This window comes from Pristiophorus japonicus, chromosome 3 (assembly GCF_044704955.1).
Source record: "Pristiophorus japonicus isolate sPriJap1 chromosome 3, sPriJap1.hap1, whole genome shotgun sequence".
Taxonomy (NCBI): Eukaryota; Metazoa; Chordata; class Chondrichthyes; family Pristiophoridae; genus Pristiophorus; species Pristiophorus japonicus.
The window spans coordinates 32,181,320-32,196,029 of NC_091979.1; positions in this window are offsets into that span (position 1 = coordinate 32,181,320).

The following is a 14,710-nucleotide window of genomic DNA, read 5'->3' on the forward strand; positions in this document are numbered from 1 at the left end:
CCCTGGATATGGACCCCTCCTCCAAGGGAAACAGGTCCTTCCTATCCACTCTATCCAGGCCCCTCTTAATTTTATACACCTCAATCAGGTATCTCCTCAGCCTCCTCTGTTCCAAAGACAACAGACCCAAAATCTCCAATCTTTTCTCATAGCAAAAATTCTCCAGTCCAGGCAACATTCTTGTAAATCTCCTCTGCACCTTTTCCAGTGCAATCACAACTTTCCTGTAATGTGGTGACCAGGACTGCACATGGTACTCCAGCTATGGCCTAACCAGAGTTTTATACAGTTCAAGCATAACCTCCTTGCTCTTGTATTCAATGCCTTGATTAATAAAATCCAGTATATATGTGGGTTGAAGGTTTTCAATTGGTGAAATTAGTAAGGAAGTATTCCAATTTTAAGATAGAAATGATTGACAAGTCAAATTGCCTGAGGCAATTTTAAAATCTTTTGTATATAGGAAAAGCATTCAATTTGTATGAGTTTTCTTTTCAGATCCTTTCAGACACAGCTAGAAATAACAAAAGCTCTCTAAGTATATGAAATATAGAGTAAAAGTTAAAAAGCAACAGAAAAGTTGTCTGATGAAAGGATGGTTCTGAGGATTCACAAAAGGCATAACCTTAATGTCAAAAACATTATGTTACAGAAACATAACCTGCATATTGTAAGGAGAGACAAATTGCTTGATTTGAATGATTATGCCTCGACTTCTGAAGCAAGGATATCTTTCTGCCAGTGCTAAATGGAAAAGATATACTTATATCTATCCAAAGTGAATAGACCATAGTCCTCAGAACCAAATGTTAAACTGAGGAACATTTCTCTATTTTGAATCCAGCTAAGGCTATTCTGCTGTAATGAGTTGTGTCATTTTATACGTTATAACAAAATATGATGTTGTGATTATCACATTGATATCATCAAGTTATCTTTGCATGTGTAGAGCACTGACTAAATGTTAGAGACACAACTCTTCTTACCAACATTAATGTTTTTGATATTTCTGCATTTAACCAATGTGATACTTAACTCAAGATGGTGGCAGATTGTTTAAAAAAGGGGGCAGACAAAAGGCAGGTAACTATAGGCCGGTTAGTTTAACATCTGTAGTGGGGAAAATGCTTGAAACTATCATTAAGGAAGAAATAGCGGGACGTCTAGATAGGAATAATGCAATCAAGCAAATGCAGCATGGATTCATGAAGGGGAAATCATGTTTAACTAATTTACTGGAATTCTTTGAGGATATAACGAACATGGTGGATAGAGTTGTATCGATGGATGTGGTGTATTTAGATTTTCAAAAGGCATTCGATAAGGTGCCACACAAAAGGTTACTGCAGAAGATAAAATTACGCGGAGTCAAATGAAATGTATTAGCATGGATAGAGAATTGTCTGGCGAACAGAAAGCAGAGAGTCGGGATAAATAGGTCCTTTTCGGGCTGGAAATCGGTGGTTAGTGGTGTGCCACAGGGATCGGTGCTGGGACCACAACTGTTTACAATATACAGAGATGACCTGGAAGAGGGGACAGAGTGTAATGTAACAAAATTTGCAGGCGACACAAAGATTAGTGGGACAGCGGGTTGTGTAGAGGATACAGAAAGGCTGCAAAGATATTTAGATAGTTTAAGCGAATGGGCTAAGGTTTGGCAGATGGAATACAATGTTGGAAAGTGTGAGGTCATCCACCTTGGGAGAAAAAGCAGTAAAAGGGAATATTATTTGAATGGGGAGAAATTACAACATGCTACGGTGCAGAGGGACCGAGGAGTCCTTGTGCATGAATCCCAAAAAGTTAGTTTGCAGGTGCAGCAGGTAATCAGGAAGGCGAATGCAATGTTGGCCTTCATTGCGAGAGGGATGGAGTACAAAAACAGGGAGGTCCTTTTGCAACTGTACAGGGTATTGGTGAGGCCGCAGCTGGAGTACTGCATGCAGTTTTGGTCACCTTACTTAAGGAAGGATATACTAGCTTTGGAGAGGATACAGAGACGATTCACGAGGCTGATTCCGGAGATGAGGGGGTTACATTATTATAGATTGAGTAGATTGGGTCTTTACTCATTGGAGTTCAGAAGGATGAGGGGTGATCTTATAGAAACATTTAAAATAATGAAAGGGATAGACAAGATAGAGGCAGAGAGGTTGTTTCCACTGGTCGGGGAGACTAGACCTTGGGGGCTCAGCCTCAAAATACGGGGGAGCCAATTTAAAACCGAGTTGAGAAGGAATTTCTTCTCCCAGAGGGTTGTGAATCTGTGGAATTCTCTGCCCAAGGAAGCAGTTGAGGCTAGATCATTGAATGTATTCAAGTCACAGATAGATAGATTTTTAACCAATAAGGGAATTAAGGGTTACGGGGAGTGGGCGGGTAAGTGGAGCTGAGTCCACGGCCAGATCAGCCATGATCTTGTTAAATGGCGGAGCAGGCTCGAGGGGCTAGATGGCCTACTCCTGATCCTAATTCTTATGTTCTTATGTTCTTTTAAATGTTATATGGGATAAGTTAATGGGCTCAATTTTCCCCAGTTATCTGCACCATTTTTTGGTGCATGCCGCTTTTTTTGGCCTAAATTATAATATCCAAGTTTCCCCAAAGTTTGTGTGTCAAAGTAACTCAGTTAGTTATGATTTTTTTAGGTTTGTTTTTTTGCATCATAGGGGACGTAACCTGATGTCTGCGTCAGTTTTTCAGATTTATGCAAGTTTGGCCAACTTACATTTCTTCTTGGACGGCGTATGGTGACCACTCCCAAAAAACATTCTGGGCACTTAAGAAATATCAGCGGACATTAAAAAATCAGCACAGAATGATGCTATTGTTTCTATGCGAAGTTTTGGAGGGAGTCAAGAAGACATTAAAAATGCACCATGAAGCTGAATTTTTTCAAACTTAAAATGGAGAAAATGGAAGTCTAATGCAACTCTTTAATTTTAGATTTTTTTCAAAGTGCCATGCCACCAACGAATGTCTCCTCATTGAGCTCGAGGGTCGGAGCGTCAGCCAGCAGAATCAGTCCCTCGCCTGGAGACAGGGGTTTTGGGCTCGGCTTCAAAAGAAGCCTGAGAGGGGTGAGGTGGAAGCCGAACTGAAGGGATGAGAACCTTCACATTATGCAGCAGCATCAAAAGAAGCCCGGAGCGTGTTTGAGGCGGGGGGGGGGGGGGGGGCGCGGGGTGGTGGAGTTTGTCGAGCCCTTGTGTCCGGGTGAGGAGCGATTCTGCCGGCCGACCCTCGAGCCTAGTGAGGGTCAGTGATGGGGTGGTACTTTGAAAAAAATCTAAAATTGCCCCAAATGTCCACACTTGAATGGCTAGCGTCCCATTCGAAGGAAACCTATTGCGCTTGCACAGACCAGGGTGTGATACAGAATAGGGCGTCGACCTTGGGGAGAGAGAGAGCAAAGAAGCTTTAACTCCTTGTCCAGCTGTTTTGAGCTTCTTGCAAAGGTACAATTTAATTATGAGGGCAATACTGACAATGCCATACCCTGTGCAAGCCTTCTGCATAATGGTGCTGCGGAGGAGACAATTGATTCGATGTTATCGTATGAGGAACCTCAGAGCATGTAGGATAATGGGCAGGAGGCCTTACCCATGTCGGCTATATTGAGACAGGCATTTATACCTGCACATGAGTGAAGCAGACAGCGTGAGAAGGCTGTTTTTCCACAAAGAAGTTGTAACCAAGATCTGTGAGTTAGTAAAAGCAGACCTGCAACCTCGAAGCGTCAGGAGGACTGCTTTGTCAGAAAGTTACAGGTGCACTTTCATTCTATGCATCTGAATCATTCCAGGCCACAACTGGGGATGTGTGCGCCATTTCTCAACATGCAACACATATCTGCATTCAGCAGGTGACTGCTGCACTATTTGTCCGGAGGAATGACTACATAAAGTTCCCCATGACTGCCCAGGCAATGCGTGAAAGTGCTGTGGGCTTCTCCAGTATTGCTGGATTCCCAATGGTACAGAGCTGCATTGATGATACACATGTCACCTTTCGAGCACCTTTGGAGGATTCCGAGATGTGCAGGAACAGAAAAGGCTTCCACTCCATTAATCTGCAGCTCGTCTGTGATGACATGCATCACATCATGTCAGTTGATGCGAGATAACCTGGGAGCATCCATGATCTGTTCATCCTATGTGAGAGCGCTATATCTGCCATGTTTCAGCAGCAGCCAGAAGGGCAGAACTGGTTGCTGGGAGACAAGGGGTGCGGCTTCGCCACCTGGCTCATGACGCCCCTACGCGTAACCCAGACGGAAGATGACCGGAAATACAACATGTCACACATTACAACACGCAGCATAATAGAGAGGACCATTGGAATCTTGAAACAACGTTTCCGATGCCTAGGATGTCATGTATTCAACTATCATTGTAACCCATGTATAAGTTGACCTAAGTTGTACAACTTGAGAACATTGACCACAAGGGGGTGATCTTGTGGAAGGTACTCCTAAACTGGACTTTCAGGTATAAAAGGGGAAGCTCCACCCACCTTCATCACTTGAGGTCTTGGTAATAAAGGTAACTGGTCACAGAGTGACCTTCTCTCAAGTATGGGCCTCGTGTGCATTTATACTGCATAGTAAGGACATATCATTGGCGATGAGAAACTGGGACCTAAACCACGTGAGCATGGCCACGAGCAGCACAGAAGAGAGGTACTGTGTTGGTGATGATTGGGATGTCTTCATTGAGAGACGACAGCAAAGTTTTGTCACGAAGGAATGGTTGGGACAGGATTCAGCCGATAAACGCAGGGCTCATCTCCTGATGGTTTGTGGATCCAGAACGTACTCCCTGATGAAGGACCTTCTAGCGCCAGAGAAGCCGGCGGACAAGACGTTCGAAGAGCTCAGTAAGTTGATCGGTGAACACCTTAAACCGGCGAGCAGCATGCACATGGTGAGACACCGGTTTTACACACACTGGTGGCAAGAAGGGCAAAGCGTTCCAGACTTCGTGGCAGATCTGCGGCAACTGGCGAGCCTATGTAAGATCCCAGATGCACGCAGAGCGGAGATGCAGCAAGACTTTTTTATTGAGAGCATCGGGCACGCTGGGGTTTTCAGGAAACTGTTTGAGACCAAAGAGTTGACCATGGAAACGGCGGCTCTGACAGACCAGACATTTATCTCAGGGGAGGAAGAGACCAGAAAGATGTATGACAAAAATCTTGACTCAAATGCGGCAAACGACCAGGGAGTCATTACTGTTAACATAAGAACACAAGAATTAGGAACAGGAGTAGACCATCTAGCCCCTCGAGCCTGCTCTGCCATTCAACAAGATCATGGCTGATCTGGCCGTGGACTCAGCTCCACTTACCCGCCCGCTCCCCATAACCCTTAATTCACTTATTGGTTAAAAATCTATCTATCTGTGATTTGAATACATTCAATGAGCTAGCCTCAACTGCTTCCTTGCGCAGAGAATTCCACAGATTCACAACCCTCTGGGAGAAGAAATTCCTTCTCAACTCGGTTTTGAATTGGCTCCCCCGTATTTTAAGGCTGTGCCCCCTAGTTCTAGTCTCCCCGACCATTGGAAACAACCTCTCTGCCTCTATCTTGTCTATCCCTTCCATTATTTTAAATGTTTCTATAAGATCACCCCTCATCCTTCTGAACTCCAACGAGAAAAGATCCAGTCTACTCAATCTATCATCATAAGGTAACTCCCTCATCTCCGGAATCAGCCTAGTGAATCGTCTCTGTACCCCATCCAAAGCTAGTGTATCCTTCCTTAAGTAAGGTGACCAAAACTGCACGCAGTACTCCAGGTGTGGCCTCACCAATACCCTATACAGTTGCAGCAGGACCTCCCTGCTTTTTACTCCATCCCTCTCGCAATGAAGGTCAACATTCTATTCACCTTCCTGATTACCTGCTGCACCTGCAAACTAACTTTTTGGGATTCAGAGTTTCATGCACAAGGACCCCCAGTTCCCTCTGCACCGCAGCATGTTATAATTTCTCCCCATTCAAATAATATTCCCTTTCACTGTTTTTTTTTCTAAGGTGGATGACCTCACATTTTCCGACATTGTATTCCACCTGCCAAACCTTAGCCCATTCGCTTAACCTATCTAAATCTCTTTGCAGCCTCTCTGTGTCCTCTACACAACCCGCTTTCTCACTAATCTTTTTGTCATCTGCAAATTTTGTTACACTACACTCTGTCCCCTCTTCCAGGTCATCTATGTATATTGTAAACAGTTATGGTCCCAGCACCGATCCCTGTGGCACACCACTAACCACTGATTTCCAACCTGAAAAGGACCCATTTAACCCGACTCTCTGCTTTCTGTTAGCCAGCCAATTCTCTATCCATGCTAATACATTTCCTCTGACTCCGCGTAAATTTATCTTCTGCAGTAACCTTTTGTGTGGCACCTTAACGAATGCCTTTTGGAAATCTAAATCACCACATCCATTGGTACACCTCTATCCATCATGCTCGTTATATCCTCAAAGAATTCCAGTAAATTAGTTAAACATGATTTCCCCTTCATGAATCCATGTTGCGTCTGCTTGATTGCACTATTCCTATCTAGATGTCCCGCTATTTCTTCCTTAATGATAGCTTCAAGCATTTTCCTCACTACAGATGTTAAACTAACCGGCCTATAGTTACCTGCCTTTGTCTGCCTCCTTTTTTAAACAGAGGCATTACATTAGCTGCTTTCCAATCCGCTGGTACCTCCCCAGAGTCCAGAGAATTTTGGTAGATTATAATGAATGCATCTGCTATAACTTCCGCCATCTCTTTTAATACCCTGGGATGCATTTCATCTGGACCAGGGGACTTGTCTACCTTGAGTCCCATTAGCCTGTCCAGAACTACCCCCTCAGTGGTAGTGATTATCTCAAGGTCCTCCATTCCCACATTCCCGTGACCAGCAATTTTTGGCATGGTTTTTGTGTCTACCACTGTGAAGACCGAAGCAAAATAATTGTTTAAGGTCTCAGCCATTTCCACATTTCCCATTATTAAATCCCCCTTCTCATCTTCTAAGGGACTAACATTTACTTTAGTCACTCTTTTCCGTTTTATATATCGGTAAAAGCTTTTACTATCTGTTTTTATGTTTTGCGCAAGTTTACTTTCGTAATCTATTTTTCCTTTCTTTATTGCTTTCTTAGTCATTTTTTGCTGTCATTTAAAATTTCCCCAATCTTCTAGTTTCCCACTAACCTTGGCCACCTTATACGCATTGGTTTTTAGTTTGATACTCTCCCTTATTTCCTTGGTTATCCACGGCTGGTTATTCCTTCTCTTACTGCCCTTCTTTTTCGCTGGAATATATTTTTGTTGAGCACAATGAAAGAGCTCCTAAAAAGTCCTCCACTGTTCCTGAATTGTGCCACCATTTAGCCTGTGTTTCCAGTCTACTTTAGCCAACTCTGCCCTCATCCCACCGTAGTCCCCTTTCTTGAAGCATAGTACGCTCGTTTGAGACATTACTTCCTCACCCTCAATCTGTATTACAAATTCAACCATACTGTGATCACTCATTCCGAGAGGATCTTTTACTAGGAGATTGTTTATTATTCCTGCCTCATTACACAGGACCAGATCTAACATAGCTTGCTCCCGTGTAGGTTCTGTAACATACTGTTCTAAGAAACAATCCCGCATGCATTATATGAATTCCTCCTCAAGGCTACCCCGTGCGATTTGATTTGACCAATCGATATGTAGGTTAAAATCCCCCATGATTACTGCCGTTCCTTTTTCACATGCCTCCATTATTCCCTTGATTATTGCCCGCCCCACCGTGAAGTTATTATTTGGGGGCCGAAAAACTACGCCCATCAGTGACTTTTTCCCCTTACTATCTCTAATCTCCCACAATGATTCAACATTTTGTTCATTAGAGCCAAATCATCTCTCACAACTGCCCTGATATCATCCTTTATTAACAGAGCTACCCCACCTTCTTTCCCTTCTTGTCTATCTTTCCGAATTGTCAGATACCCTTGTACGTTTAATTCCCAGTCTTGGCCCACCTGCAACCACGTTTCTGCAATGGCCACCAAATCATACCCATTTGTAATGATTTGTGCCGTCAACTCATTTACTTTATTTCGAATGCTGCGTGCGTTTAGGTAGTGTGTTTTAATACTCATTTTTCAACCATGATTTTTAGTGTTGACCCCTCCTGCAGCCCCTTTATTGTCCCTTCCTATCGCCTTGTGATTTACACTTACCCCAGTGCGACTGTGCTCTGTTGCCTCCTGCCTTTTACATTCTTTCTTGGGGTCCTGGTCACCTGAGCTCTCACCCACTCTAACTAGCTCAGAGCCCTCCCCCGGGTTCTGAATACTCCTTGCATTGAGGCACTGAGCTTTCATGCTTGCCTTTTTATTACACTTTGACCCTTTAGAATTGTGCTGTACAGTGGCCCTTTTTGTTTTTTGCCTTGGGTTTCTCTGCCCTCCACTTTTACTCATCTCCTTTCTGTCTTTTGCTTTTGTCCCCATTTTGTTTCCCTCTGTCTCCCTGCATTGGTTCCCATCCCCCTGCCATATTAGTTTAACTCCCCCCAACAGCACTAGCAAACACTCCCCCGAGGACATTGGTTCCGGTCCTGCCCAGGTGCAGACCGTCCGGTTTGTACTCATCCCACCTTCCCCAGAACCGGTTCCAATGCCCTAGGAGTTTGAATCCCTCCCTGCTGCACCACTGCTCAAGCCACGTATTCATCTGAGCTATCCTGCGATTCCTACTCTGACTATCACGTGGCACTGGTAGCAATCCCGAGATTACTAGTTTTGAGGTCCTATGTTTTAATTTAGCTCCTAGCTCCTTAAATTCGTCTCGTAGGACCTCACCCCTTTTTTTTACCTATATCATTGGTACCAATGTGCACCACGACAACTGGCTGTTCACCCTCCATTTTCAGAATGTTTTGCACCCGCTCCGAGACATCCTTGACCCTTGCACCAGGGAGGCAACATACCATCCTGGAGTCTCGGTTGCGACTGCAGAAACACCTATTTATTCCCCTTACCATTGAATCCCCTATCACTATTGCTCTCCCACTCTTTTTTCCTGCCCTCCTGTGCAGCAGAGCCAGCCACGTTGCCATGAACTTGGCTGCTGCTGCCCTCCCCTGATGAGTCATCCCCCTCAACAGTACTCAAAGCGGTGTATCTGTTTTGCAGGGGGATGACCGCAGGGGACCCCTGCACTACCTTCCTTGCACTGCTCTTCCTGCTGGTCTTCCATTTCCTATCTGGCTGTGGACCCTTTACCTGCGGTAAGACCAACTCGCTACACGTGCTACTCACGTCATTCTCAGCATCGTGGATGCTCCAGAGTAAATCCACCCTCAACTCCAATTCAGCAACGTGGACCGTCAGGAGCTGGAGGCGGATACAGTTCCCGCACATGTGGTCGTCAGGGACACCGGAAGTGTCCCTGAGTTCCCACATGGTACAGGAGGAGCATATCACATGACTGAGCTCTCCTGTCATGACTTAACCCTGAGATACACTTAAACTGGCAACAACAATGTTAACAGGTTACTTACTGTTATAGAAGAGAAAAAAGAAAAACTACTCACCAATCACCAGCCAATCACTTACCCGCTTGGCTGTGACGTCATCTTTCTGTTTCTTTCTACTTCTTTTTTGCCTTCTCCCTGTAGCTGCACAAGCATGCCTCTCGCAGATCTGACTCCCAACTCAGCGATGCACCTCCCGACCTCCCGACCTTTTATCGGCCTCACCAATGGACTCACACTGCTCCCGACTCAGCGACGCACCTCCCGAACTCCCGACCTTTCACCGGCCTCTCCAACGGACTCACGCTGCTCCCGACTCAGCAAAGCAGCTCCCGACCTCGCGGCCTTTTATCAGCCTCTCCAACGGCACATAGTTCTCCAGGCAGACGAGGGCAATCGGACATGCCCCAGCATGTAGTCGCACCCAAAGGGGGGAATTCAACAGAGACTATGGTTAGCTGAATGGCGATTCATGCCATCACAATGGACAATGCGGCCCATAATGGGGCCATCAACACCTGTTAATGGTGCACTTAAGGACAGTTACAGAGACAGTCAGAGATGATCGACTGGTAATGGATCTTATGTTTCCAACAACGGGGTCTCCAGTTCATGCTGGAGGTGTGGAGGCAAACACCCAGCCAGAGCTTGCAGGTATCAGCAATATACCTGCAGAAACTGCAATGTCCGCGGTCTCGTGGCGCGTATGTGCAGGAAGCCTGCAGCCAGGTTGATGCACGAGGAGGACGGGCCTGATGTAAGCCCTACGAGGCCAAATGAATACTGGGGGAAATCGCTGGAAGCTGAAGTTCAGCAAGTTCATGTGGAGCACATATACAGTTCATACACCAGGACACCACCGATAATGATGAAAGTGCTCCTCAATGGCATCTCAGTTTTAATGGAACTAGACACGGGGGCCAGCCAGTCCCTGATGAGTATCAAACAGTGGGTGTCCAAGGCTAGGAGGCCAAAATTATTGCCAATTGACGCACAGCTACGGACATATACAATGGAGATCATTCCGGTGCTAGGCAGCGCCATGGTAGTCGTGACCCACAAAGATTCGGAGAACAGGTTGCCACTCTGGATTGTCCCAGGGGACGGTCCCGCACTACTGGGGAGGAGTTGGCTTGCTGTCATGAACTGGAAATGGGGCGATGTCAATGCAATTTCTTCTTTGGAACGAGTATCATGCTCACAGGTCCTGGACAAATTTGACTCATTATTTCAACCCAGCATCGGCATTTTCATGGGGGCCAAGGTAGTGATTCACATAAACCCGGACACCAGGTTAGTACAACACAAGGCCAGAGCGGTGCCATACGTGATGCGGGAAAAGCTAGAATGCGAATTGGACCGCCTGCTGAGGGAAGGCTTCATCTCGCCAGTCGAATTCAGTGACTGGGCGAGCCCGATTGTGCCGGTGCTCAAGGCGGATGGGTCGGTCAGGATACGTGGCGATTACAAGGCCACCATCAATCAGGTGTCACTCCAAGACCAGTACCCGCTACCGAGAGCGGAGGACCTGTTTGCAACGCTATCTGGTGGCAAACTTTTTTCAAAATTGGACCTGACCTCAGCTTACATGACCCAGGAGCTGACGAGTGAGTCAAAGAAGCTGACCACCATCTCAACACAGAAGGGGTTGTTTGAGTATAACAGATGTCCGTTCGGGATTCGTTCGGCTGCCACGATCTTTCAGTGAAATATGGAAATCCTCCTCAAGTCGATTCCAAGGACGGTGGTTTTTCAAGACGACATCCTCATCACGGGTCGCGATACTGAATAACACCTCCACAACCTGGAGGAGGTGCTACGCAGACTGGACCGGGTAGGGTTGTGATTGAAAAAGGCGAAATGCATCTTCTTAGCTCCAGAGGTATAATTCCTGGGGAGGTGGGTAGCAGCAGACGGGATCAGACCTACTGCGTCCAAAATGGAAGTGATCCAGAGAGCACCCAGACCCCGTAACACGACAGAGCTGCGTTCATTCCTGGGGCTCCTGAACTATTTTGTGAACTTTCTTCACAAATTGAGGACGCTGTTCGAGCCGCTACACATGCTCCTACGCAAAGGTCGTGATTGGGTCTGGGGGAACAGACAGGAAAGGGGTTTTGATAGAGCACGCAATTTGTTATGTTCCAGCACTCTGTTAACACTATACGACCCATGTAAGAAACTTGTTTTAACGTGCGATACGTCGTCCTATGGGGTCGGATGTGTGTTACAGCATGTGAATGCGAATGGTCAGTTACAGCTGGTAGCTTATGCCTCCAGAATTCTGTCCCAAGCAAAAAGGGGCTACGGGATGGTAGTAAAGGAAGCGCTAGCATGTGTATACGCAGTAAAAAAAAATACACCAGTACTTGTTTGGCATGAAATTTGAGCTGGACACAGATCACAAACCCCTAACGTCCCTTTTGGCCGACAACAAGGCCATAAATGCGAATGCATCGGCCCGCATACAGAGGTGGGCACTCACGTTAGCTGCCTATGACTACACAATTCGGCACAGACCGGACACTGAAAACTGCGCCGATGCACTCAGCAGGCTCCCACTAGACACCACTGAGGGGGTAACTGAGCATGATGCTGAGTTGGTCATGGCTGTTGAAGCTTTCGAAAGCGAAGGCTCACCTGTGACAGCCCGTCAGATTAAAGTCTGGACAAATAAAGACCCACTACTGTTTTTAGTTAAGAAATGTGTCCTGAATGGGGACTGGGCAACCACGTAAGGGGCATGCCCTGAGGAATTTAAACCGTTTAATAGGCGCAAGGATGAACTCTCGATTCATGCCGATTGCCTATTGTGGGGAAACTGAGTAGTCATGCCCCAGAGGGGCAGAGAGGTGTTTATCAGAGAATTTCACAATGAGCACCCAGGCATTGTCATGATGAAGGCAATTGCCAGGTCACACGTTTGGTGGCCAGGGATAGATGCAGACCTGGAACTTTGTATTCGCAGGTGCAACATGTGTGCTCAGCTAGCCAACGCTCCCAGGGAAGCCCCCCTTAGCCCCTGGTCCTAGCCCACCAAGCCATGGTCACGCATCCATGTGGACTACGCAGGTCCTTTCATGGGAAAAATGTTTTTGGTTGTAGTAAACGCCAACTCCAAATGGATTGAGTGTGCCATTTTAAATTCAAGCACATCCTCTGCCATAGTAGAAAGTCTATGGGCAATGTTCGCCACCCCTGTTCTACCGGATGACTTGGTCAGTGACAATGGCCTGTGCTTCACAAGCACTGAATTCCAGGACTTCATGGCTGGCAATGGAATCAACCATGTCAGTCCGGCACTGTTCAATCTGGCCTCAAACGGCCAGGCGGAATGAGCAGTGCAGATAATCAAACAGGGGATGCTCAGAATCCAGTGGGGTTCCCTACAAAGCCGCTTATGATGCCTCCTGTTGGCCAATAGTTCCCGACCACACTAACTCACAGGGGATCCATCCACAAAGCTGCTAATGAAAAGGATACTCAAAACCAGGTTATCCCTTATACACCCCAGTATGAAAGCAATTGTTGAGAGCAGGCACCAGTCACAATGTGACTACCATGACAGGAATGCGATGGCGCGATGTATTGTGTCAATGACCCTGTTTTTGTCCTTAAGTATACTGCAGGGCCCAAATGGCTTGCAGGCTCTGTGATTGCCAAAGAGGGGAATAGGGCTTTGTAGTTAAACTTACCAATGGACAAATCTGCCGCAAACATGTGGATCAAACTAAAAGGAGGTTCAACAACCCCATAGAAGAAGCAGAGAAAGAACACGACCTAGAGTTTACTCCACCATAGGTGACCGAACACCGGGACCAAGTGGAGGAGAGCCCAGTCACTGTGGGCAGTCCGGGCAGGCCTGAGCACCACAAACAGCAGACACTCAGGCCAGTGCCCAACAACCGGAGGCCCAACTCAGGCGCTCTACAAGGGAGCGTAAACCACCAGAGAGACTTAACCTGTGATCCCAATAAGATTTTGGGGGAGAGGTGATGTCATGTATTCAACCATCATTGTAACCCATGTATAAGCTGATCGAAGTTGTACACCTTGAGTACATTGACCAAAAGGGGATGAACTTGTGGGAGACACTCCTAACCTGGACTTTCAGGTGTAAAAGGGGAAGCTCCATCCACCTTCATCACTTGAAGTCTTGGTAATAAAGGTAACTGGTCACAGAGTGAACTTCTCTCAAGTATGGGCCTCGTGTGCATTTATACTGTATAGTAAGGACATATCCTAAAATAATCCGCAGGCTCCTTGCAATATTCCACTGAGATTGTCGGTCAGTTCACTGTTGTGTGCTGTATGCTGCATAACTTAGCCATCATGAGAGAGCAGCAGCTGGTAGCAGAAGACACACCTGTGGTGAGGGTGGCTGATGATGAGGAGGAAGATGCAGATGACGAGGAGGAGGACAAGGAAGCCATGCAAGTACCTGAACCCGGAGCACTACAGCGGAGGAGGGCGGGCTATCATGCCTCTTTAATGATTGCTCGAGCCTTGCGCCAGCAATTCATCCATGAACGCTTTGCTGCCTGAAGGCTCAGCGGCAACTATTTCACATGGACCATGTTTACTGTTCTAAACTGTTCCGTAGTGTTGTGTTAATGGAACAAATAATGGAAATGATTATTCTTTAGATGAAAAATTATTTTAATAATGGAACAAATAATGAAAATGATTCAGTTATAATTTAAAATATATTTTATTCAAAAGTTTAACACTTGTTTGTACTTAAACTTTAATAAAAATAGTATTGTATCTGTTAGTGTTAGTGTTTTATCAAAAGAATCACTCAACACTCAGAGTCGGTTCCAACGCCAATGCGGCCTTTATTAACGCCAGCGGGGAGGAAGCCTCAGGACTGGATCCAGGCACTTCACTCCGCAGAACAAAGGGTTTCATGGATCTTTATATGTTTTACAACAGTTTACTACAGTTACATCATGTAGATTATAAATTCAATTAGACCAATAGATAGAGTTAGTTTCTAAACATAAAGTGGCTCATGTGTTGCTAAGAGATGTGTTGCTAAGAGATGTGTTGCTAAGGGGTGTGTTGCTAGGAACGACTCATGTAACATGTTCCAGGCTCCCCTTATCTTACTGTCCTTGCGTGCTGTCTTTGGTAGCCTCCTTATCTTAATCCTGTTACAGAGTCGTATTGTCCT